The sequence below is a fragment of the Salvia splendens genome, chromosome 13, assembly GCF_004379255.2.
Source record: "Salvia splendens isolate huo1 chromosome 13, SspV2, whole genome shotgun sequence".
In the NCBI taxonomy this organism is placed as follows: domain Eukaryota; kingdom Viridiplantae; phylum Streptophyta; class Magnoliopsida; order Lamiales; family Lamiaceae; genus Salvia; species Salvia splendens.
The window spans coordinates 12861081-12887822 of record NC_056044.1 but is presented as its reverse complement, the minus strand read 5'-3'; the positions used below and the strand labels follow the sequence as shown (position 1 = coordinate 12887822).

The following is a 26742-nucleotide window of genomic DNA, read 5'->3' as shown; positions in this document are numbered from 1 at the left end:
CCAACACTTAAATATTTCCCCACCTTACATCTCCAATTAAAATTTAAAGCCCAACAAAATAAAAAGAACCCAAACAAAACATCCAATTTTAATTTGTGAGGCCCAGATCCTTTTTCTTCCCCCATTCTACACGCCTCTCTCACACTCTCTGTATCTCCCTCTCTCTCTTCGACAATTTTAAGAATTTTCTCAATTGGTCGTCGCCGGCCGCTGCTCACCGGGAGGACAAATTCTGGCCGCCACAGTGTTGTCGCACGTCGCCGCTGTCATCGTCCAATCTAGATCCGTCTGCACATAGCCGTCGAGGGTTTGGTAGGGCCGATGTCAGCCGCTGCTGTCCCAGCCTGTCGGTCAGCCACCGATTGACTCCGACTCCACCCCGAACAGACATCGCGCAGCCCCGAAACGTCCCAGAACTAACCCGTTCAGCCCGAAAGACTCCGATCCCATGAAAGGTAAGTTCCCCTTATTCAAGTTATGTTCTTTTGGTTTTTATTGTGTTGTTTAATCGCGGTAAAAATGGAAACAAGTAAAATGGATCATCCGTATTTGAATAGAGTCGAGGGGATGCTAATCGTGTGGTATGGTTATATTAACTTAACGTTTAATTTATCATCATCACTGTTAATGATCTGATTTGCATATTTAACGACTGAAGTCCGTACACTTGAAGTCAATTAATATAGCAGAAACTCAATTGTTGATTGAATATGTGGGGAGTGAAGTGTGATGATGTGTTGGGAGCAGAATGCGATAATTCATGTTTAGAATTGGGTAGGATTTTTGCCTCTGTGAATTGAATTTGGTTGTGGAATTCACAAAGCCGAAAAGGGAGATTCTTTGAACGCGAGAGTTTCGATTTCTTTTGATAGCAATCTGATGTTAGATTCTGAAATAGGAGTAATTTAGGTACAAATCAATGGAAGAATTGTTTACCTTGAATTGAAATTGAGCAGAATGGGTCTTGGTTTTTCTTGCTTGCAGAGAACGTGTAGAATAGGAAAATAAACTGAATTGAAGATTTAAAATAGAGGGATGGGTGGTTTGGATGTGAAAGAGATTTGGGGAGAGAGGGGACAGTTTTCCCAACGTGGGGAAGGAGAGAAATTTTCGAATTCTGCTTTCTTTTTTTTTTGGATAAATTTGAATTTATTTTATATTTATTTGTAGATCACCGAGGATGAATATCTCATCACGGAGGAGGATAATCTTTACAGAATCTCTAATTAAAATTTGAATTAATGCAGCTTGGTGACCAAGTCAACAGGGAGAAGATTTAATAGATTAGTTTGATTCACGGTCCATTGTATTTTATTTAAATTGTGCAACCCACAATTTATTTATCACCGGACTGGATTTTTGTATTATTTATTTAATTTATCGGATCCAACACGGAATCGAGTCCAATAAATATTCCTCACGGAAAGGAATTATTTAAATTTGCATTGTGATTTACTTTACAATTTCTAGCTCTAGTAATAAATTATCAATTATTCACAAACATTTTATTTCACCCCACGTCAATTATTCAAGCAGCCACGTCACATAATCAACAGAGTTGACCCAGTCAAAATTTCAACTCAAAATTAGGTCACGGAAAATATCCAACAACAATTCCACTATACAATTAATCCACGGACTTCGCAACATTAAAAGCTTTAAATGCAAGTGCTTTAGGGTTCGAAAATTAGGGTTCAAAAAGTGGGGTGTTACATATATCCCCGAATGGGAGCAGAGGGATGTGCTTAGTCATTGCCATGCGTTGGCGTGTGGAGGTCATTTTGGACCAAGGAAGACTGCGAGGAAAGTCCTATACAGTGTATTTTATTGGCCTACATTACACAGGAACTCTTTTGAATTATGTCAAAACTGTGAGAGATGCCAGCAAACTGGAGGAATTTCAAAGAGAGATGAGATGCCTCAGGTCCCAGTAATCGTCTGTGAAATCTTCGACGTCTGGGGGATGGATTTCATGGGTCCATTCCCATCTTCATACGGGAATACATACATCCTTGTGGCTGTAGATTATGTTTCAAAGTGGATAGAAGCCAAAGCAACCACTTCTTGTGAATCCGAAGAGGTGGCTAAGTTTCTTAGAGCTAACATTTTTAACAGGTACGGTGTGCCCCTAGCTATTTTATCTGACCAAGGGACGCATTTCCGTAACCGAACCATAGAAGCTCTGATGAGAAAATACGGAGTCCACCACAGGCTTTCTACTCCATGCCATCTTCAGTCTAATGGGCAGGTACAGATCTCGAATAGGGAGATCAAGGCAATATTGGAGAAGTCGGTGATCCGTCAAGGAAGGATTGGAGCAAGAGGCTCGGCGATGCATTGTGGGCTTACAGGACTGCATATAAAACTCCTATTGGGATGTGTAATAGCCGAGACCAACTAGTATCGAGTTTTGCATACAAATTGAAGAATTTCAAGCTAATAAGTTACAAAGAAGGACACACCAACTAGTATCGAGTTTTGCATACAAATTGAAAAGAAATTCGTAGGCGCACTACGCTAATACGACTCGAGGTCCCTAGCAACTATGTTGATCTTCATCACTAGGCCGTCTCGGCCCCAGTATCTCAGACAAGCCGAGAGGGCGAGACTGCGAGGAAGGGCAGCCTCGGTAGCCAGCCTCTGCTCCTGCCAGAAGCGCACGAAAAGGAGTTGGAAGGCATGGAATAAAATGCAAATTAACATCATATATTGAGAATGGAAGAGGGACATTACCTTTCAGAAAAGTGAGTGAGAGCTAGGCCGAGAGAAACAAGTCAGCCAACAGAATTTCACCTCAGTGGCTGCACTCTGCAAGGCTGATCCCCAGCAGCTCGTACCTCGCTCGTACCTGCCATATTGTTATGGAGAATCAGTCAATTGTGGTGCACCTGCCATAAACCAACAAAAGCAATAAATAAACCCCGAGTACACCTGCAATGTGCCACCAAAATCAGTTAAAAGGATGCTGCAAGTCCAGCCAAGATATAACCAACCAAGGACCCCTTTTCAGCCAAGTACACCAGCCTTTTCTCAGGCTTTCAGTTAGGCAGCAAGCATAAATAGATCCCAGCCCCTTTCCTCCCTCATTATCACAAAAGAACGCACGGTGAGTCGAAGAGAGGGAAGGATTGAGACAGTGAAAGGGACCGGGGCAGTAGGGAAGACTGAAGTTTGAGCCAAGTGATGGAGGTAAGATTTCGTTTCCTCTCAAGCTCAAGCAATGACAGTAACATCAGTTCATCATATAGTATTCATGTACTGAGAAATAGTGATGAATGCCTCACAACACAATTTATGCACCATTAGAGCCTTACTAGAAACGAAAGAACAACATCACGCTCGATATGGCAGTGAAATATTCCCTGTCAAGCTAAGACCATTAATCTCCTCTAGTAGCATACACTAATGAAACCAAACCAGAGGAAAACCATCGCATAACGAGAGTCGACAACAATTTAAGGGTTAAAAAAATCACCAATCCCACAATCTATCCAAAATTTAATTAAAAGAGAAGAAAAGTGTAAAAGAAGGGGGGGTGAGGGGGACTTAGCTGCTGTCAACGGATGGTGGGGCTCGACCAGAACCGGAGCTCAGAGGGAGCAGATGCTCGCCTCCCCTCTGTCGAACGTGAACAACGACGACGGAAGTACAAGCGACGGGAGGCGGCTAACGGTGATGGCGGTTCCACCGGATGAACGACGCTCCTCCCTCTGCAACAACGGCCCCGATGCGGCGGGACGAGTGCGACAGTGGCGACCTCGGCAAACGTCGGCACTCGTTCATCCGATCCGGACCCCTTCTTCTTTTAATTACGGTTTGCTCGATTTGGGGGAAAAGAGTATGGATGTGGGGTGAATTAATCGAAGATGGGGGGAGAATCCGGGAAAGAGAGGCGGAGACCGCCGATAATGACAGGAATGACGATGGTGATAGGGCTGTTACTGGCGGCGTCGACGAGAGAGAGAGAGGCGGTATAGGGTGTGTGGTGAATTGTGGAATTTGGGAAAGATTGAGAAGGAGAGAGATAGGACCGATAGTGAGAAATGAATTGGATTTTGGGCCTTCTCATTCGGGCTCTTACTTTTAATTCAAGTCTGGGCCATCAGAAATTGTGAGGCATTTGGGCCTTTGCCCATATGTAATTAACCTGGGCCAGTTGGGCCAAAAGAATAAAAAAAGAAGAGGATGGGCCGAATGATGTCTGGGCCGATTTAATTAAGGAATAAACATTCTGGGCCTGAGAAATTATTTAGTAGGACCATTAATTTGGTTGAAGCCATTATCTTGGATAAATTCAAAAGTATAATGGAATTAATTCCCTAAGCCACGGAAGAAAATAATTTTTAAGCTGTGTCGAAATAGTACTCAGTAAACGATTAGATTAAATTTCATTAGTCACAGAAAGTATTTCAAATACTTAAGAAATATAATTCGGGAATTTTTTATACCCGAACAAATCGGCCACATTCAGAATAAATTAGATCGCCGATTTAATTAAAGATTTAAGACTTCTAAATTTAGAAGGTAAGAAGTAAAATAATAAGCACACGCTTAGGCATGCATACATGCAAGATAAATAATTACTTAAAGCCTAATTTAAGTATATTATTTTTGTAAAGGAAAGTCTTCGCTCGACGAGTAATCTCAAGTCAGGAAGTACCCGTTTGAAAGAGTTAAGCAAACGAGGTGGGCTTTCTCTTCTTTCTTTTAAAGCGTATTTTATGTGAAAACATGATTTATTTTGAATGAGTTGTCATGCCATGTTTTTTTTATGATTACCTATCTGTTGGCTATGCCAAACCAGTTAAATCGAATTCGGGTCCCAGTAGGTTAGTAAATCTTACTCGGACTAGTGTACACATAGGGACCGTGAGCTAGCGCCAGGTTGGCCGGCCCAGTGATCGTGGAATGTGGCCACATTCCCGATTCACGCATTGAGATATGTTATATCATCAAAAGTTTAAAAGACTGCAGTCTATTTTCAGAAAGAAATAATAGATTTTAGTGACCGGGCCTTATTTTCAGGAAAACCCCGCGTTCACTCAGCTTGGCTGACAACTAAAAGGAAACAGTTTTCGGCATAAGCCCACTGAGTATATCAAGTACTCAGTCCTGCATATTGTTTTCCTTAATGTGCAGGTTGATCAGTCGAGGCAGAGGAGGTGTTGGGACAGAAGGCTAAATAAGTAGGAAGATAGTTGGTGTAGTATTTCTTCATACATACTACATCTGTCTTGGTACACTTCCGTTGCACAAATTTAGAACTTGCTTTTAGCAAAGACAATTGTTCCATAACTACTCTGATTCAGTATGATTTGTACTCTCAACACATTTCAGACAATGTTTCCTTTGATTTAAGCATCTTATGATGAGTTGACACAGCTTCAGTAAGTTTTAGTCGCGATATAGCTACACTTTCTTTGACTAGGGAGATGTGGTCGTGACAGAGTGGTATCAGAGCACCTTTCTTTCTCTCTGACCCAAGAATCTTCCTTCTAAGCCTCAGTCCAGAACAATAGTACTAGGCTAGGAAGTGAATAGAATGATCAGTACAAGATCCCAACACCTCAGCTCGACACGATCAACTGCACCAGAAACAGGGGTCAACGCCCGCTCATCCAGAAAAGAGTTTTAAAGAAAGAAAATATTTTCCATTTGAGAAAGAAAATGAAATTTTTGAGATTTTCAGGAAAAGAAAAGAACTTTTACAGCTCTATACGGGAATGAAAATGTTTATTCGAAATGTTTGCGTGATACAACGTGATAGCTGATACTTTGCATGAGATATGCTTAATGTATCTGTGATTTTTATCAAAGAGCTTGACAGAAATGAATAGCTGTCATGTGGACTATGTATGCAAACCTAGAGTGCTTTAGAAAAGTACCATAGGTGAGACATATGTGACCAAGTACTAGCAGAACGAGTATTTGTTACCGCCTTCAAGGGCGACGAGACTAACTGAACACATCAGTTAGGAAGAACCCCTAATTCCAAGGAATTATGATAAAGTGATAACGAAACAGGGAGTACCATCGTACGACCTATAGACAGCAATGAAAGGATGTCCATTTCCTTTGAGCACACAGATAGTATATATAAATATACATACATATACTAGACGATGAACCAAGAAGTTCCCAATGTCTTTATAAAGACCAAGTCATAACGAAAATAGTGTACTTTCAAGCCTGTTCGGGAGATGCATCCCCACACGAACAGAGATCGTACCCGCGATCCAGTAAAGTGATCTAAGCTAGCGTAACAGGCCCAAGCGGCTACGTGACCCAGAAACGATACTTATAGCGTGCTATGAAGCACGATGGAGAATGCAATGTTTTAAAAGAATCAGCGTTCTAAGTTATCGAGAACGATATGAAAATATGACCTCCAGCTACGGTTATCAGTTTAACAACACGAGAAACCCCATTTTGGAATGTATGATTTCCTAGAACGCGTTTATCGTGTCAGAGCTCCACAAGAACAGACAAATGAGTGTCACATATCTAGAACCGATGATTATAATCAATAGTACTTACTTGGATTCCCAATGTAATTCCTTCTAAGAGTCCTCCCACAGGACGGTACCCCCGTCTATTCAGACTTTAGTTGGACTCGCAAGTAACATGTCAGTATTCCTTTTTCTATGTAAGATTTGATTCACTTTCAGTTTATGGACTGCAGTCCTTTGACTCATCGTTCATAAAAAGTAAAGTTTTGATTGTGTAAGCTCCGGTCATAAACCTTAAATTCTAAAGTTGTTTATACCTATGACCTTCAGAATGAGCTTATTCTTCAGACCTTCTCTGAACCTCCTAGACAACGATGTCCTCTCGTCTATTTAAGACTTGTGATTGACTTACAATTTTTGCAAGAAATACGCCACTTTCATTTTTTTTCACAAAAGCGGTGATTCAGTTTCAGTTCCCAAATTTGGGATACTCCTATGTTTCAAGCATCGTTATTTGTTGTTGTCTCTTTTGAGCCACAACATAGGAGATCTATATCTTGATTTCTTGGACTCATGCAATGAAATTTCATTCTTATGGTGCTTACAGTTCTGACCTCCAGAATGGTCGCGCCATTTAAATATTTACTCAGAGAATTTCATATTGTGTTGGAACTTTTGTTCACCTCCCTATTTTGAAACCGTGTTGTAGCAATATTTTCCCTACAAGAGGTGAAATTTTTCTATCTCGGTTCCAGTACATGTATTATTCCTAGTCTCAGAAATTTTCTGCAGCTTGAAGTTAAGGCAAACATATTGCACTTTTCCCTAACGAGCTTGGCCTAGCTGATTTTTCTGAATAGTTCATTTCAGTGTATTGCCTTAATGAACCTATGAAATCATTGATGTGATTTTGTTATTCCATATCAAGAAGCCTTTGAAGCATGATCAATGTTACTTCATTGCAATCGCCTACGTTTCTAAATTTTCGCGGTTGATCATCTTAGGCGGTGACATGTTTGAACCACTATCCTTGATGCTCAGATCCTTTCAGTTTAATTGGACAACAATACTGTCCTATTTGGCAGCTCACTATGGAAATTTACAGTTAATTCATTTCCATCTAGTTTTCATGACCTATCTCATGATTATTTCTAGCCCCCACCAGGGGTGAGCCTCAGCTTCTATGAGTTTATCTGAAACCAGTTGAGCTACGTAGTTCTTTGAATGAACTCAGTACTTACCTTCAAGGTCGATTATCGACGAAAATTTATATGAGTTGAACAAGAGATGTTATTCTTGTCCAGTTGGGTATTCAGGAGCCCTTCAAATTTTCAGTCATACTCTCCTGTGTGAATAATAATCCAAGTTAAGACTATTAGATTAATCATCGAGTTATTGATATGAGACTATCAGAAAAGGCATGGTCTCAGTTTCTTTCAGATACGCATGACAAATATGTCTCTTTTGAAACACGTGCAGAAGATGAGGCACCAGCCAGAAGCGTCGCATAACCGACGGCACAAAGCGTTAAATTTTTCACGTTTACGTACCGCTTGTAACAAGATGGTAGAAGATCGAATATTATGTTATGTAGAGTAGTAACTAGCCTTGAATAGAGAAATATCAAGGAATATATGTGGATCGAATGACATCCGATGACGTAAAAGACCTATATAACTACTTGACCGATCAAATCGCTCAGTCGAACCAAAAGGGCATGGAGACAGTAGCGTTGGGAGAAAGAAGCCAACACCTCCACATGCACTAATCCAGTATTCAAAGATTTAACGTGAGTAAAACAAAGTCTATGCTAAATCATGACGAAAGAATCACGGTAAGCACAAAAGCGTCTTGAAAGCGGTGAAAGTAGACTACCTCAGCTAAGCGAGAGGTTACGAGGTCGTTATGCCAGCGCAATGACTACGATTACGATCGATGCAAGCGTTAGAGAGATCAATATCTGACGATGAAATCTAAAGCGACGAATGGCTTCAACAGCCAGTCGAAATAAAACGTCTAATGGATGACTTGAATCAGTCATATTATCTCAGTCACCAGATAGAATGGCGCTTAAGAAATAAGAAAAACCTAAGATCTAGTTACAAGAATAAGTAGACCTGGATTTAATCTGACCCAGTGTATCGCTTTTGAGCGCACCAGAATTCTTTATGAAGAAGGATAGAACGTCGAGAGTTGAACAAGTTAACACTCTAGAATAAGTACCCTCTACCGAGAGTCGACGACCTCTTCCACCAGCTGCGAGGAGCCGGAGTATTCTCGAAGATGGGTTTGAGATCGGGTTATCATCAGCTGAGCATCCGACAATATGATATATCTAAGACCTCGTGTCGCAATAGATATGGCCATTTCGAGTTTACTATATTGCCTTTTGGGCTTACAAATGGCCCAGCCGTGTTCATGGACCTAATGAACCGCGTATTCCACCCATAGATGGACAAGTTCATCCTAGTTTTATAGATGATGTGTTCATTTACTCGAAGAACGAGAAGGAGCTCGAGAATGCACTTGAGAACCACCTTAGAGACGATTAGAGCCGAGAAGCTCTATGCTAAGTTTAGCAAGTGTGAGTTCTGGCATAACGAAGTGAACTTCCTTGGACACATAGTAACAACAGAAGGGATCTGAGAGGACCCTGCTAAAGTGGAAGCCGTGCAACGTTGGCAGTCACCAACGACGCCCAATGAAATTCAGAGTTTCCTAGGACTGGCAGGATACTACCGACGATTCATTGAAGGATTTCCTAAGATAGCTAGGCCAATGACTCAACAGCTCAAGAAAGGAGTCAAAGTCAATTGGACCCCAGAATGTGAGGCAAGCTTCTAGTTACTAAAGGAAAAGTTGACCACAACACCAGTTCTAGCTGTGCCAGAAGCAGGAGTCGACTATGTGGTGTATACAGATGCATCGAAGGTTGGACTCGGGTGCGTGCTGATGCAGAATGGCAAGGTGATTGCATATGCATCACGCCAGTTAAGGCCGCACGAGTTGAACTACCCGACGCATGACGTAAAATTTAGCAGCAGTAGTGTACGCTTTGAAAATCTGGAGACATCATCTCTATGGAGTTCGATGTGAGATTTTCACAGATCATAATAGTATCAAGTACTTCTTTGAGCAGAAGGATTTGAATATGAGACAGCGCAGATGGGTGGAATTAGTTAAGGACTACGACTGCGGTATAAATTACCACCCAGGCAAGGCCAATGTGGTAGCAGATGCCTTAAGCAGAAAGACTGCACCTTAAGTTGCTACTTTGCTCACACGGGACGAAGAGCTTATCTGGGAATTCGCCAAGATGCGACTGGAAATAGTAAGAGCCCTGGAGACAGTAGACAGCAGAATTTCCACCTTGGTCAAGAACAAGATTTAAGAGCCAGAATCATCGACGCCCAGAGACGCGGTGAAGCCCTTGAAAAGGTTCGTCTCAGAGTGAGGACCGGAACAGGAGATAGTTACCGCGAAGAGGCGGATAATGCTCTCACTTTCGAAGGAAGACTATGTGTACCCAACGATGAGGCACATCATGAGTGAAGCTCATGAGATTCCCTACACTACCCATCCTGGAAGTACGAAGATGTATCAGGACTTGAAGAAGCAATTTTGGTGGGATGGCATGAAGAGAAACATAGCTTCGTTTGTAGATCACCTCACCAAAAGTGCTTACTTCATACCAATTCGTACCATATACGGATTGGACAAGTTGGCACAGATTTATGTGCAAGAGATCGTGCGCCTGCATGGTGTACCAGTAACGATCACCTCAGATCGAGATTCAAAATTTACCTCTAGATTTTGGATAAGCCTACAGCGAGAGTTAGGCACTCAGTTGAATTTCAGCACAACATTCCATCCACAGACGGACGGACAGTCCGTAAGGATGATTCAGACATTGGAAGATATGTTGAGAGTCGTAGTGCTCGACCGTGGAGTAAGTTGGGACCAGTACTTCCACTTATAAAGTTCGCCTACAACAAAAGTTACCAGGCAACTATCAATATGGCCCCATATGAAGCACTCTATGGGAAGAAGTGTAGATCACCGCTTACTGGGATGAAGTGGGTGAGAGAAGAATTCTCGGACCAGACTCTGTAGAGGAAATGATAGAGATAGTCCGACAAATTCGAGAGAGAATCAGAGAAACTCAAGATAGACAGAAATCTTATGCAGATGCTCGCAGAACCGATTTACAATTCAAGGCAGGAGACACAGTCATTATGAAAGTATTCCCATCGAAAGGGATAACTAGATTCGGTGCCAAGGGCAAACTTAAACCGCGATTCATCGGACCTTACGAGATCCTAGAAACAGTCGGCCCTGTGACGTACAGATTAGCGCTCCCGCTAAGCTTCGGGAATGTTCACAATGTGTTTCATGTATCACAGTTGAGGAAATATGTGCTTGACCCCAAACACATAGTACACCAAGAAGAGATGGTGTTAGAACCAGATTTGAGCTATGAAGAAAAGCCAAAAGCAATTCTGGACAGAAAAGTAAAAGAGTTGAAAAATAAAAGTATTGTAACAATAAAAGTCCTATGGAAGCACCACGACCGCGAAGAGGCAACGTGGGAGCTTGAGGACCAGATGAAAGAGAAATACCCAGAGCTTTTTACCTAACCGAGACAAAATTTTGGGACGAAATTTTTGTTAAGGAGGGTATAATGTAATAGCCGAGACCTAGATTCTCGAATTATGAAATAAATACTAAAAATATGATGAAGAATGAAAGAGCTTTTTATTTCTTAGATAAAATCAATATATACAATATGAAGAATTTCAAGCTAATAAGTTACAAAGAAGGACACACCAACTAGTATCGAGTTTTGCATACAAATTGAAAATAAATTCGTAGGCGCACTACGCTAATACAACTCGAGGTCCCTAGCAACTACGTTGATCTTCATCACTAGGCCGTCTCGGCCCCAGTATCTCAGACAAGCCGAGAGGGCGAGACCGCGAGGAAGGGCAGCCTCGGTAGCCAGCCTCTGTTCCTGCCAGAAGCGAATGAAAAGGAGTTGGAAGGCATGGAATAAAATGCAAATTAACATCATATATTGAGAAGGGAAGAGGGACATTACCTTTCAGAAAAGTGAGTGAGAGCTAGGCCGAGAGAAGCAAGTCAGCCAACAGAATTTCACCTCAGTGGTTGCACTCTCCAAGGCTGATCCCCTGCAGCTCGTACCTCGCTCGTACCTGCCATATTGTTATGGAGAATCAGTCAAGTGTGGTGCACCTGCCATAAACCAACAAAAGCACACCTGCAATGTGCCACCAAAATCAGTTAAAACGATGCTGCAAGGCCAGCCAACATACAACTAACCAAGGACCCCTTGTCAGCCAAGTACACCAGCCTTTTCTCAGGATTTCAGTTAGGCAACAAGCATAAATAGATTCCAGCCCCTTTCCTCCCTCATTATCACAAACAATCGCACAGTGAGTCGAAGAGAGGGAAGGATTTCGTTTCCTCTCAGGCAGTAGGGAAGACTGAAGTTTGAGCCAAGTGATGGAGGTAAGATTTCGTTTCCTCTCAAGCTCAAGCAATGACAGTATCATCAGTTCATCATGTGGTATTCGTGTACTGAGAAATAGTGATGAATGCCTCACAACACAGTTTATGCACCATTAGAGCCTTACTAGAAACGAAAGAACAACATCACGCTCGATATGGCAGTGAAATATTCCCTGTCAAGCTAAGACCATTAATCTCTTCTAGTCGCATACACTAATGAAACCAAACCAGAGGAAAACCATCGCATAACGAGAGTCGACAACAGTTTAAGGGATAAAAAATCACCAATCCCACAATCTATCCAAAATTTAATTAAAAGAGAAGAAAAGTGTAAAAGAAGGGGGAAAGTCCACGAAAGTACCTCGTGTGAGTTAGTATCCGTCGTTTGTACCCGCAAAAAAAGAGTTTCCAGAGAGGGGAAAGACGCGAGAAGCTCTCGCGTGTATCAATATTAAACACGCGTTTCGTTCATGCGTGTTTCAATTAAACACGCGAAATGCTCATGCGTGTTTTAATTTATACACGCGAATTGCTCATGCGTGTTTAAATTTATACACGCGAATTTCTCTTGCGTGTTTTACTTGAATGACTTACGAACCAGAAGCCCTCTTCCTCACTCCCAGCTTTCTGCCTCTTTCTCACTCTCCCTGGCGCTTCCCATCTCTGCTCGGCGAAATCCTCATCTAGCCGACGAAAATTGAAGTGAATCCGACATATAGCTGCTCCCATTCCTCTTTTAACTCTTGTTAGGTAAGATTTTACCCTTAATTTCGATTTTAGTTGGTTATTATAGATTTAGGGTTCATGATTTGAAATTATTGAATTTGTCAATTATTGAAATTGGTGTCGAATTTTTGTTGAATTATTGAAATTGGTGGCGAATTTTTGTTAAAATATTGAAATTGGTGTCGAATTTTTATTGAAATATTGAAATTGGTTTCGAATGTTTGGTGTTGTGATGAATTTGGTGTTGAATTGTGATGAAAGACATGTTGGGATTAATTTAGTCACCAAATTGGGTTGAAATTTGTGAGGAATTTGTGAGGAAGTTGGTGTTGAATTGTGATGAAAGACATGTTGGGATGAATTTGGTGTTGAAATTAGGATGAATTTGGTGTTGAAATTGGGATGAATTTGGTGTTGAAATTTGTGATGAATTTGTTGTTGAAATTGGGATGAATTTGTGATAAATTTGGTGTCGAATGTTGTTAATTGTTGATTATATTAGGATGTCGCGATATGGACCAGAAGATCTTTCTGTATTGCATTATCAGCACAGTCATATATCTCGCAAGGCGTGGGCAGGCGAGGAAACAACTCCTTTCAATATTCGGCGCTTTGAGGGCCATTTTTGGGAAATAGATAATCATCACAGACGCGTGATTGATTATGTCTGCAGATTTGGTTTCGGTGGGGTTTTTTACTGTGGGAAGGCTCTAGATGTAGATCATGCTTTGATCACAGCTTTGGTAGAACGTTGGAGGCCAGAGACACATACATTCCATCTTCCCGTAGGAGAAGCTACTATTACATTACAGGACGTTCAAGTATTATGGGCTACTATTACATTACAGGACATTACAGGAAATGGAACACCGTCAAACCTGCAAAATAAGTACAATAAACATCATATACTCTAAATTCAACCAAATTCAACAAAAAAATTTAACACCATGAACCCTAAATCTTATACCCAACTAAAATATACCAATAATAATCGAAACTAAGGGTAGAATACCTAACAACACTTCAAATTGGAATGGGAGCAGCTAAATGTCGGATTAGGTTTCGATTTTTGCTGGTTGGGATGAATGGGACGACGAAGCTGAAGCAGTTTTCGCGTTCTGTGAGAGGCACAAACGCAGCCTGGACTGATTTTTGTATCTAAGGGAGACACGCATCAGCCTGATGCGTGTATGTTTAAACACACGAGAGGAGAATGCGTGTATGTTTAAACACTCGAGAGGAGAATGAGTGTATGTTTAAACACGCGAGAGCTTCTCGCGTCTTTTCCCTCTCTGGAAACTTTTTTTTTGCGGGAACAAACGACGGATACTACCTCCCAGGAAGTAGTTTCTTCAAATTTGCCCATAAAAGAAGGGGGGGTAAGGGGGACTTAGCTGCTGTGAACCGATGGCGGGGCTCGACCAGAACCGGAGCTCAGAGGGAGCAGATGCTCGCTTCCCCTCTGTCGAACGTGAACAACGACGACTGAAGTACAAGCGACGAGAGGCGGCTTACGGTGACGGCGGTTCCACCGGATGAACGACGCTCCTCCCTCTGCAACAACAGCCCCGACGCGGCGGGACGAGTGCGACAGTGGCGGCCTCGGCAAACGTCGCTGCTCGTTCCTCCGATCCGGACCCCTTCTTCTTTCGATTAGGGTTTGCTCGATTTGGGGGAAAAGAGTATGGATGTGGGGTGAATTAATCGAAGATGGGGGGAGAATCCGGGAAAGAGAGGCGGAGACCACCGATAATGACGGGAATGAAGGTGGTGATAGGGCTGTTTCCGGCGGCGTCGACGAGAGAGAGAGAGAGGCGGTATAGGGTGTGTGGTGAATTGTGGAATTTGGGAGAGATTGAGAAGGAGAGAGAGAGGACCGATAGTGATAAAGGAATTGGATTTTGGGCCTTCTCATTCGCGCCCTTATCTTTTAATTCAAGTCTGGGCCATCAGAAATTGCGAGGCATTTGGGCCTTTGCCCATATGTAATTAACCTGGGCCAGTTGGGCCAAAAGAATATAAAAAAGAAGAGGATAGGCCGAATGATGTCTGGGCTGATTTAATTAAGGAATACAAATTCTGGGCCTGAGAAATTTTTTAGTAGGACCATTAATTTGGTTGAAGCCATTATCTTGGATAAATTCAAAAGTATAATGGAATTAATTCCCTAAGCCACGGAAGAAAAGAATTTTTAAGCTATGTCGAAATAGTACTCAGTAAATGATTAGATTAGAATTTCATTAGTCACAGAAAGTATTTCAAATACTAAAGGAAAATAATCCAGGAATTTTTTATACCCGAACAAATCGGCCAGATTCAGAATAAATTAGATCGCCGATTTAATTAAAGATTTAAGACTTCTAAATTTAGAAGGCAAGAAGTAAAACAATAAGCACATGCTTAGGCATGCATACATGCAAGATAAATAATTACTTAAAGCCTAATTTAAGTATATTATTTTTGTAAAGGAAAGTCGTCGCTCGACGAGTAATCTCAAGTCAGGAAGTACCCGTTTGAAAGAGTTAAGCAAATGAGGTGGGCTTTCTTTTCTTTCTTTTAAAGCGTGTTTTATGTGAAAACATGATTTATTTTGAATGAGTTGTCATGTCATGTTTTGTTTATGATTGCCTATCTGTTGGCTATGCCAAACCAGTTAAATCGAATTCGGGTCCCAGTAGGGTAGTAAATCCTACTCGGACTAGTGTACACATAGGGACCGTGAGCTAGCGCCAGGTTGGCCGGCCCAGTGATCGTGGAATGTGGCCACATTCCCGATTCACGCATTAAGATATGGTATATCATCAGTAGTTTAAAAGACTGCAGTCTATTTTCAGAAAGAAATAACAGATTTTAGTGACCGGGCCTTATTTTCAGAAAAACCCCGCGTTCACTCAGCTTGGCTGACAACTAAAAGAAAACAGTTTTCAGCATAAGCCCACTGAGTATATCAAGTACTCAGCCCTGCATATTGTTTTCCTTTATGTGCAGGTTGATCAGTCGAGGCAGATGAGGTGTTGGGACAGAAGGCTAAATAAGTAGGAAGATAGTTGGTGTAGTATGTCTTCATACATACTACATCTGTCTTGGTATACTTCCGTTGCGCAAATTTAGAATTTGCTTTTAGCAAAGACAATTGTTCCATAACGACTCTGATTCAGTATGATTTGTACCCTCAACACATTTCAGACAATGTTTCCTTTGATTTAAGCATCATATGATGAGTTGAGACAGCTTCAGTAAGTTTTAGTCGCGATATAGCTACACTTTCTTTGACTAGGGAGATGTGGTCGTGACAGGATGTCTCCCTATAGACTGGTGTTTGGCAAGATGTGCCATCTGCCCGTGGAAGTGGAGCATAGAGCATATTGGGCGGTGAAGGAGATTAATATGAAACCCCAGGCTTGTGAGGAAGAGAGGAAACTGCAACTTCAGGAGTTGGAAGAGCTAAGCCTTGAGTCGTATGAGTCTGCAATGTGGTATAAAGAGAAGACAAAGCTCTGGCATGATAAAAATCTCCGGGTCAATGAACTACAAGTGGGTCAGAAGGTTCTCCTTTTCCAATCCAGGCTCAAGCAGATGCCTGGGAAGCTGAAGTCCAAGTGGATTGGGCCGTACACAATTGTTGGCCTTCGAGCAAATGGAGCTGTGGAAATCCAGGGAACGGCCTCGAACTCTGTCCCTTTCCTTGTTAATGGTAATCGAGTGAAAGTTTTTAGGGATAATTCAGAGTTGTGTGTGGTGGAGGAAGTGCCACTACGAGCACTCTCTATTATCGCCTAATCGGTCTAGTGAGTTAGTGCTCTCGACGATTTCCTGGGTCAGGTAAATGGGAATGCATTTTTAATCTATACATTGAACCATGGATCTCGAGAGTACTCAATTGAAAGTGTAAATAGTTTAATTGCTTTTCAAAAAGTAAAAAATTACCAAACAAAGAAAAAAACCTAATCTTCCAAAAATATTTTCGAAACACCAGACTTCTTAGGGAAATTGTCTTGTCTCATAATGAATCCTTCACCTGGGAGTCTGGCTTTTCATTTTTGTTTTTCCTAAGTGTGGTATTGCGGAGAATAGCATTTACATAGGGGTGGAGAAATTTTTGGACCAGACGTTTTGGGAGGGAAGTGTGAAATTTTCGAAATTCAAATTTCAACTTTATGGTGAGGCGTACGGTTGCTTGCATCATGCCTGCAACTGCCTTGCAACCGTTCCCTTTCCTTTATCTAAAATTACCAATTTTTCCTCCCTTTCCTTTTATCTAAAACCAAACTCTCTCTCTCTACTCTATTTTCTACCCCAAATCTTTTCTCTCGCAATACCCACAATCCATCTAACCCTAATCACCAAAATTCTTCCAAGTTTTTGTGGAACTTGCAGATTCAGATCATGGAGAACACACCGAAAGCAGGGATTCCCACCACCACCGCAGATTCCGACGTAGCGGTGTTCATGACAGATTTGATGCAGAAATTCGGTAGTACGGAGGAGGCGATGAAAGATTTCGCCCACTTTTCAGCAATGATGGAAAAAGCAAAACCTACCGCAGTCACGGCCGCAGCACCGCCACCACCGACGATTCCAGAGGATTCGACGACCCAACCCTCAATCTCGTCTGCAGTAACCGTGCCGACCACAAATATGCTGGAGCGAGACGCAGCAGAGGGCGGTGAACAGGGGGATGAGGTTGATCTGGCAGCGGATCTTGTGCGCATGGCGGATGATGATCAGACGACAGCGAAGGTTTTGGAGGGGGAAACCCCTGTTTCTGCAGAGCTTGTTATTGAGTGGGGACACCCTAATTTCGATGGTAGTTTGGAGGGGGGAAACCCCTGTTGTTGAAGGAGAAGTTGCTGAGGGGGAAATCCCGGAGAAGTTTGTGGGCGGAGAAGCCCTTGTTTTTGAAAAGTTAGTTGCTGAGGGGGAAACCTCTGTCTATATTGACGGGGGGACCCCAAGTTTGGAAGAGGAAGGGGAATAGGCCCCTGTTCTTGCTGAAATTTCGGTGCCCGAGGAAAGTGGGCTGAAGTCAGTGGTAGATCTGGTAGAAAATCTAGAGGATAAAGACTCGACAATGGATCAGAGAGAGGCCAGGCGTAGGGCCAGACGGAGCTTGAGGGACGAGATAGATGATCTCGCCCAACATACAGCAGAGGTGTTCCTTGCCCCAGAGACAGAGGGCGAACAAGAGGAGGAGGCTCTTGGGTCTAGCAGGGAGGAGTTCCATGACCGCCCATACTAGGGGTACTATAAACGAGGAGATCGTGACCACGGGATACCAATAAAGACAACATTTAAGGGCGACAGTTCATAAGAAAGGCTCAAATAGCTTAAAAGAATAATATTTTAGTGCATTAAAGTTAAACAACGAGTTTTTAGCTTAAAGAAACTTAATGTCATAAATTTATTATCAATTAGTGCAAAGAATTATAGCAAACGATTTTTCAAAGGAAGCGGCGGGGAAAAATAAATATCAAAATCCAATTAAACTCCAAAAGAACAATTGTTTTACTTTACGAAAACCCACCGATTAATTTTATGATCTATGATTCCTATACTCACTATATGCATGAGGGATTCAAGAACAACGATTCAATGGAAAGGATGAGGAAAAAAATTTAAATTATACCTTCTTGAATCAAAATCAAACGGTAGAAACAAGGATTGATGCGATTCCTCATAAACTCTTGAAATTCAAACTCCAATGGATGCAAGAACAAGGATTGAAGGAGAGTTTTTGGAGAGAATATAGAGAGAGAGGAGGAGGCGTGTGAGAGTGAGGGAGAGAGAGGTGGACGGTTGGGAGGGGAAAAATATGGGGGCTAGGGTTAGGTTTAGGCAGTTGTCACAAAGCGGTACTGATCATGGTTCAACGAAAATCATAATATGGAATGATAGAATCACATCAATGGGTTCATAAGTTTGTGAAACGCAACCAAAGTCAAAGGGGCTTTTGAAAAAAATCAAGTGGATTAAGTTTGTTAAGGCAAGGTACAAAATGTAGGCATTAACTTCGTTTTGTAAAAAGAAAGGTTCTATTATGGAAAGAATACATATAGTGGAACTGAACCAAAAAGACTTTCACTCTAAGAGAAAGAACTTGACACAGACATGGTTACAAAAAGACTTTCAAAGAAGAATATCCCATAGAAAACATGTCTGCGAAACGTGCCTATATTGAAGGACATGACTGCAAGCAGCCTTAGGTATGAAGTTCAATAGCAAAGGCTCACAAAGTCAAAATATTGTTCGTATAAATAATAAGTCAAAGAAGACAATCAATCCAAGTATCCAAAGTTATGAAGGCAACACCACTTTCCAAGAATTGAAAGTGAGTTATGACTCAATGGAGGAAAAGAAATAATATGCATCACTTGGAAGGGGTGAATGAAACAAGCTGTTAAATAGACAAGGGCTCACGGTTATTTGAAAGGTCCTGAAAAATAACTTCTTAGAATCCAAGTAAGAACTGTTGATTAAAATAGTTTGTTATAGCTATTAAAGTCGCACCACCTCGTTCATCTTTCGCAAGCCGAGACTGGTAACATCGCTCTAAGAACTGTGGATTCCACGCTGAGATTCTTCGTGTCAATGCCACTAATAATGATAGTCAGAGTCCATATCTTCATAAAGTTCTCTGCATGTCATAATGATTATCCTCATAGGATATTGTTGTCATCCTCGTGCTCCTTAGCATGGTATGAAGATCATCTCCATCGTTTTGCCGCTTACGCAAGATTACACTATACTAATTTAAATCGCGAGTATGACCGCTCGTCGTTGCATGAAAATATCACTTAGCTTCAGCTCTTCTTGTCTCGCACCTGGACTTAAGGGTTTGCCTCAACTTTCATATTCTCGTACGTTTCATTGCTCAGAGAAGCAACAGTTAAGTTTTCAACTTAGAACTACGATTCGCGCGGTCAACTAGGCTTATATTTTAGGTACTCTAAGTTCACAACACAATTCGTCATCTCATAGATCATCATCTACCACAATTTACGTCATTCAGACCTCAAGATAAACACACAACATTTTCACATCCCATAGCAAAACACTTTCGAACTTCACAATTATATTCACAACTTTTGAAACAAAATTTCTTTACACTTTCACACTTTCCGAAAAAAAAGTCTTTTTTTTCACATCTCACTTTTAAAGTAAAAGTTTTGACTCAAATTAAAACGTACTTTCTCATCAACTTCCATCATTCGTATAAAACACTCCATAGAATAACGCATCATACTTAGCACCTCATAACATACATAACATCACACTTCCATAGCTTAATTTTCCAAATGAAAAAGTTGATTTTATTTAATTTTATATACATATATATATATATATATATATATATATATGTTTTCATATATATATATATATATATATACAACATTTCATTTCATCACACTTTTAAAGTAAAAGTTTTGAACAATTCATAAACACAACATTTTCCATTGATCAATTAATTTTCCCCAAAAGAAAGAACTAACATGTTTTCATTTGAAGTTCAAGGATATTGCAAAACATAAACATTTTTCCTCAATCAAACAACTTTCCAAAATTACCAACAACTTTCCACAATATAAGCATTTTTCCTCAATCCAACTCCACTAGAACAACTAGTCATTAATTTTACAAAACATCAACCACAAAATCCTTTTCCATTTTATTTTTCTACATATCAAACCATGCAAATCTTTCAAAGCTCATAAAACATTTGTATTCCAAACAAAACACTCATGCGCTTCACATATATGTTTGAAACAACATTCTTAGATTACACATTTTTTTTTCAAAAAAATTTTTAACATTCTCAAAACAACTCATCCACTTTCGTCCTTCATGTAAAACACTCCATCATCCTATGTTCACATGCTCACGTCGTAGTACTTTCACACATATAACACATACTTAGGTCATCATACCAATCCCGCTCATGTCCCACATAATCATACCATCACAGTATCATTTTCACACATAACGTTTATTCACATGCGTACACTTGCCAAAACATCCTCATCATATCCTCATCAATTTTAGACATCGATCTCACATTCTTTCAACAACTTAAACCATACCTCACTTTCTTTGGTTGAGCGTGATGCTTTGGATGTTGAGCCTTCGTGACACGTCTAGTCTAAGGTTTACTAATCAAGACTTAAGGTAAAAGAAGACTCTCGGACCAGAGCGAAATAACGAAGCTCTGATAGCACTCTGTCACGACCGCCCATACTAGGGGTACTATAAACGAGGAGATCGTGACCACGGGATAGCAATAAAGACAACATTTAAGGGCGACATTGTCAGGCCCGCATTTTCTAAGGATAGAAAACACGGTTGATCGCGACTAGGGGAGGATTAAAGAAGCGGGGAAGAAAGGGGAAAACAATACAAATCGACCATAGCTCGAAACAAATGGGAATAGCTCGAATAAAATCAGAGTAGCTCAACAATCAACAACTCAAAAATGAATATTATCTCAACGATAAAAGAACTCAAAAGAAGGACAACTACTCAGCGGAAGCATTTGAGAGAAGGAATATGCCACGTGTGAAGACATGACACATTCTAGACACTTAAATTTCTTCAACGGTCTTGCTCAACACCCACCGCGCCCGTCACGCTCAACCTGCAAATTTTTAAAAAGAAATGCAGGGCTGAGTACTTGATGCACTCAGTGGACTCATGCCGAAAACATTTTATAAAATATTGTGTCAGCATTTAAAAGTGAACTCAGGGTTTTATAAAAGACCAAGTCACCCAAAACATTTTCTCGCTCAAAAGTATGGTTGCAACCCATCTTTCTCTCTCCTCGTACGATATCTGAACCCCATATGTGAAACGAGAACGTGGCCACATTCTCGATCACCGGACCGGCCAACTCGAAAGCTAGCGCACGATCCCCTCTGTGTACACTAGCTTGAATAGGGACTCACTCCCTAGACAAACCCAAATTCGATTAAACTCATAACTTCTAGTAGGGACTCGCTCCCCAACTCAGAACTTCTAGTAGGGACTCGCTCCCCACTAGGCGATCAGATAGGCACATCCTTAAAAACAAAATACGGCATGATACAATATATATCACATAAAAATATACTTAGGGCATTGCCCTTATTTAAAAAGAAAGTCCACCTCGTTCGCTAAATATTCTTAACTTGAAAATTCTCACTTCGTCTTACTTGCTTGCGAAAGAAAACCCTTTTGAAATAAAATAATAAACTCATCAAACTCAAGAAAATATATAATTAAATTAAAATGCATGTACCCTACGTGACTGCTCGTTTAATTCTCTAACTCATTCTAAAGGAAATTTCTAAATTCTCTTATATTAAACTCGGGTCAGCATCCACACCAAAACTACTTAATTCACTAGCATAAACTGATTTAGTTAACCCATAAAACAAAAATTTCCAAGCCATCAATAGAGATACCCCACTCTGCCGACCCAAACTCAAAATTAAAAAGCTGGCCCAAAGTAGAAAACACATCTCAAAATATTTAAGGCCCAATACTTAAAAATAATGGTCCAAACCTATACTAAACTCTCGTCACCATCATCACCTACCAAACCAAAAGTAAAAAGATGAAAGTATGTTTCTATTTTCTGCCTCCGTTTCTATTTTCTCTTCTCAATTTGATGTCTCAAACGTCAAAACCGGAGCTACAAATCCCAAATTTAGAAGTACAGATCATGACTCCAACTTCCTCTCTCTTGGTCTCGAAAGCTTTCTCCGGCGAAAATTGGCGCCACCTCACGTCCCTCCGTCGAAGACCAGCCGCTGCTTCTGCCATCGACGCTACGCTACTGCCTCTGGCCGCCGTTATTCGCTGCCGCTCCAGGCGGTCAGCTCTTCCGTCGGCAGCGTCTCGTCTCACAACCGGTAAGTCCCTTTCCCCAATTTATTCTAATTCTATTTCTCCTAATCGATTTTGATTTGTTTCTCGGATAATTAAATTTTCAATTGAGACCAAGGCTAAACTTAAAGATTGAAACTTTGTACATAATTATCCTAAATGAATGCAAGGAATTCAAGGCTGGGAATTGATCGGTGATTACCTTCTTAGGCGGCGGAAAACTCTCTTCTCCAACTCGGTTCTTTCTCTAAATTTTAGTTCCCTATTTTTCTTGGTATTGAATTTATGTGTAGAAAGATTGTGGGATTGATTGGAATATATATTACTATGGGTGTGTATCTATAAAGATTGGATATATATGTCTCCATGGAAAAGATTTGAATGGAATATTTGAGCAGATTTGAGCATATCTACGGTGGGTCTCATATTAGATTCTCCAAAAGTAGTTTCATAGAAAGAAAATTGGGCTCAAAAGAAAGAAATAAAATGTGTTTTGGGCTCATAACAATTCGGTTTCAAATTGGGCCAGTAAATAATAATTGTTTGGCTCAAAAAGTAAAATTCTTCTCTCGACAAAAGAAACAAAGCCGAAAATTTTCCAGATGCACAAACGATGTCACTACGAGAACAAATAAAGAGGGTAGAAAAAGTCGGGGTGTTACAATCTACCCATATTAACAAAAATTTCGTCCCGAAATTTGCATACGTCCTTCGAATAGTTGCACCTAGCTTTCCAAGACAAAGTGTCATGGTCCACCGGCCTCCATTCGCACTCTCGATCTCCTTGCCTCGTCGTGCCTTGACAAATTAGGGGTTCACCCCAAACTTTCAGATTCTCGTTCGTTTTCGTCCCTCGGGAAAGTGATTGATTATCTCAACTTAAAACTATGGTTCGCATGTATTCAATCGAGCCTACAATATAAGCACTCTATGTTCGCAATATACTTCATCATCATTCATACTTAAAGATAACCAAGTATAACACACAACATTTTAACATCCCAAAGCAAAAACACTTTCATACTTTAAAACTCAAACTCAAAATCAAACTCATAATTTCTCTTCAAAACTTGCTCTTTTCTTAAACGTCAGAAAATACTATTCTCAATTTGAAACCAGTCCCTCGCGGAAAGATTTTACTTCCTCATTCTTAAAAAAAAAAATTCTCCTCTTTCATTCTCAAAATATCTCTCATTTTCCTTTCTCCAAAACTTTCTCAAAAAAACATTCTATAAAAACATGTTACCTTTTTCTCGGTTGAGTGTGGCGAGTCGGGATGTTGAGCCTTCAATGCATAATTATTATTTTATCTTCTTTTATTTTATTTTATTTATTATTTTAGTCTAGCGAAACAAGTCTAGACTAAGACTGAAAAAGACTCTCATGTCTAGAGCGGAAAGAAAAATTGCTCTGATACCACTCCGTCACGCACGCATTTTCTAAGGATAGAAAACACGGTTGATCGCGACTAGGGGAGAATTAAAGAAGCGGGGAAGAAAGGGGAAAACAATACAAATCGACCATAGCTCGAAACAAATGGGAATAGCTCGAATAAAATCAGAGTAGCTCAACAATCAACAACTCAAAAATGAATATTATCTCAACGATAAAGAACTCAAAAGAAGGACAACTACTCAGCGGAAGCATTTGAGAGAAGGAATATGCCACGTGTGAAGACATGACACATTCTAGACACTTAAATTTCTTCAACGGTCTTGCTCAACACCCACCGCGCCCATCACGCTCAACCTGCAAATTTTTAAAAAGAAATGCTGGGCTGAGTACTTGATGCACTCAGTGGACTCATGCCTAAAACATTTTATAAAATATTGTGTCAGCATTTAAAAGTGAACTCGGGGTTTTATAAAAGACCAAGTCACCCAAAACATTTTCTCGCTCAAAAGTATGGTTGCAACCCATTTTTCTCTCTCCTCGTACCATATCTGAACCTCATATGTGAAACGAGAACGTGGCCACATTCTCGATCACCGGACCGGCCAACTCGAAAGCTGGCGCACGATCCCCTCTGTGTACACTAGCTTGAATAGGGACTCGCTCCCTAGACAAACCCGAATTCGATTAAACTCATAACTTCTAGTAGGGACTCGCTCCCCAACTCAGAACTTCTAGTAGGGACTCGCTCCCCAACTCAGAACTTCTAGTAGGGACTCGCTCCCCACTACGCGATCAGATAGGCACATACTTAAAAACAAAATACTGCATGACACAATATATATCACATAAAAATATACTTAGGGCATTGCCCTTATTTAAAAAGAAAGCCCACCTCGTTCGCTAAATATTCTTAACTTGAAAATTCTCACTTCGTCTTACTTGCTTGCAAAAGAAAACCCTTTTGAAATAAAATAATAAACTCATCAAACTCAAGAAAATATATAATTAAATTAAACTGCATGTATCCTACGTGACTGCTCGTTTAATTCTCTAACTCATTCTAAAGGAAATTTCTAAATTCTCTTATATTAAACTCGGGTCAGCATCCACACCAAAAACTACTTAATTCACTGGCATAAACTGATTTAGTTAACCCATAAAACAAAAATTTCTAAGCCATCAATGGAGATACCCCACTCTGCCGACCCAAACTCAAAATTAAAAAGCCGGCCCAAAGTAGAAAACACATCTCAAAATATTTAAGGCCCAATACTTAAAAATAATGGTCCAAACCTATACTAAACTCTCGTCACCATCATCACCTACCAAACCAAAAGTAAAAAGATGAAAGTATGTTTCTATTTTCTGCCCCTGTTTCTATTTTCTCTTCTCAATATGATGTCTCAAAAGTCAAAACCGGAACTACAAATCCCAAATTTAGAAGTACAGATCATGACTCCAACTTCCTCTCTCTTGGTCTCGAAAGCTTTCTCCGGCGAAAATTGGCACCGCCTCACGTCCCTCCATCGAAGACCAGCCCCTGCTTCTGCCACCGACGCTGCGCTACTGCCTCTGGCCGCCGTTGTTCGCCGACGCTCCAGGCGGTCAACTCTTCCGTCGGCAGCGTCTCGTCTCACAACCGGTAAGTCCCTTTCCCCAATGCATTCTAATTCTATTTCTCGTAATCGATTTTGATTTGTTTCACGGATAATTAAATTTTCAATTGAGACCAAGGCTAAACTTAAAGATTGAAACTTTGTACAGAATTATCCTAAATGAATGCAAGGAATTCAAGGCTGGGAATTGATCGGTGATTACCTTCTTAGACGGCGGAAAACTCTCTTCTCCAGCTCGGTTCTTTCTCTAAATTTTAGTTCCCTATTTTTCTTGGTATTGAATTTATGTGTAGAAAGATTGTGGGATTGATTGGAATATATATTACTATGGATGTGTATATATAAAGATTGGATATATATGTCTCCATGGAAAAGATTTGAATGGAAGATTTGAGCAGATTTGAGCATATCTACGGTTGGTCTCATATTAGATTCTCCAAAAGTAGTTTCATAGAAAGAAAATTGGGCTCAAAAGAAAGAAGTAAAATGTGTTTTGGGCTCATAACAATTGGGTTTCAAATTGGGCCAGGAAATAATAATTGTTTGGCTCAAAAAGTAAAATTCTTCTCTCGACAAAAGAAACAAAGCCGAAAATTTTCCAGATGCACTAACGATGTCACTACGAGAACAAATAAAAAGGGTAGAAAAAGTCGGGGTGTTACAGACAGTTCATAAGAAAGGCTCAAATAGCTTAAAAGAATAATATTTTAGTTCATTAAAGTTAAACAACGAGTTTTTAGCTTAAAGAAACTTAATGTCATAAATTCATTATCAATTAGTGCAAAGACTTATAGCAAACGATTTTTCAAAGGAAGCGGCGGGGAAAAATAAATATCAAAATCCAATTAACCTCCAAAAGAACAATTGTTTTACTTTACGAAAACCCATTTTAGAGTAACGAAGTAAACAACGGATTAACGTCTAAAAGGATTTGACATGCCAAAAAATAGTAAGAAGTAAAGAACTCTTGGGGCATAGATAAAAAAGTATAGAAGTGGAAATAAGGTTTCAAAGAGAGCCAAGGATGACGCCTATGTATGAAGACACAACGAATCCAAAAATTCCCTAGGCCGACTCAACATCCACCGCAACATCCCGCTCAACCTGCACATAGGGAAAACACATGGAGGGCTGAGTACTTGTTGTACTCAATGGGCTCATGCCGATAA

At 40.5% G+C, this 26742-nt stretch overlaps 2 long non-coding RNA genes across 2 annotated transcripts; one reads left to right on the top strand and one right to left on the bottom strand.

Annotated features, from left to right (window-relative positions):
• Window positions 1-11207: 11207 nt before the first annotated feature.
• LOC121760324 lies at window positions 11208-22963 on the bottom strand. Its single transcript, XR_006041875.1, has 4 exons — window positions 22765-22963; window positions 11728-13582; window positions 11548-11662; window positions 11208-11460 (listed from the first exon to the last, which is right to left on the bottom strand). It is a non-coding gene; the product is annotated as an uncharacterized LOC121760324 (long non-coding RNA).
• On the top strand, window positions 21727-22969 carry LOC121760323. Its single transcript, XR_006041874.1, has 2 exons — window positions 21727-22588; window positions 22733-22969. It is a non-coding gene; the product is annotated as an uncharacterized LOC121760323 (long non-coding RNA).
• The last annotated feature ends 3773 nt before the right edge of the window (window positions 22970-26742 follow it).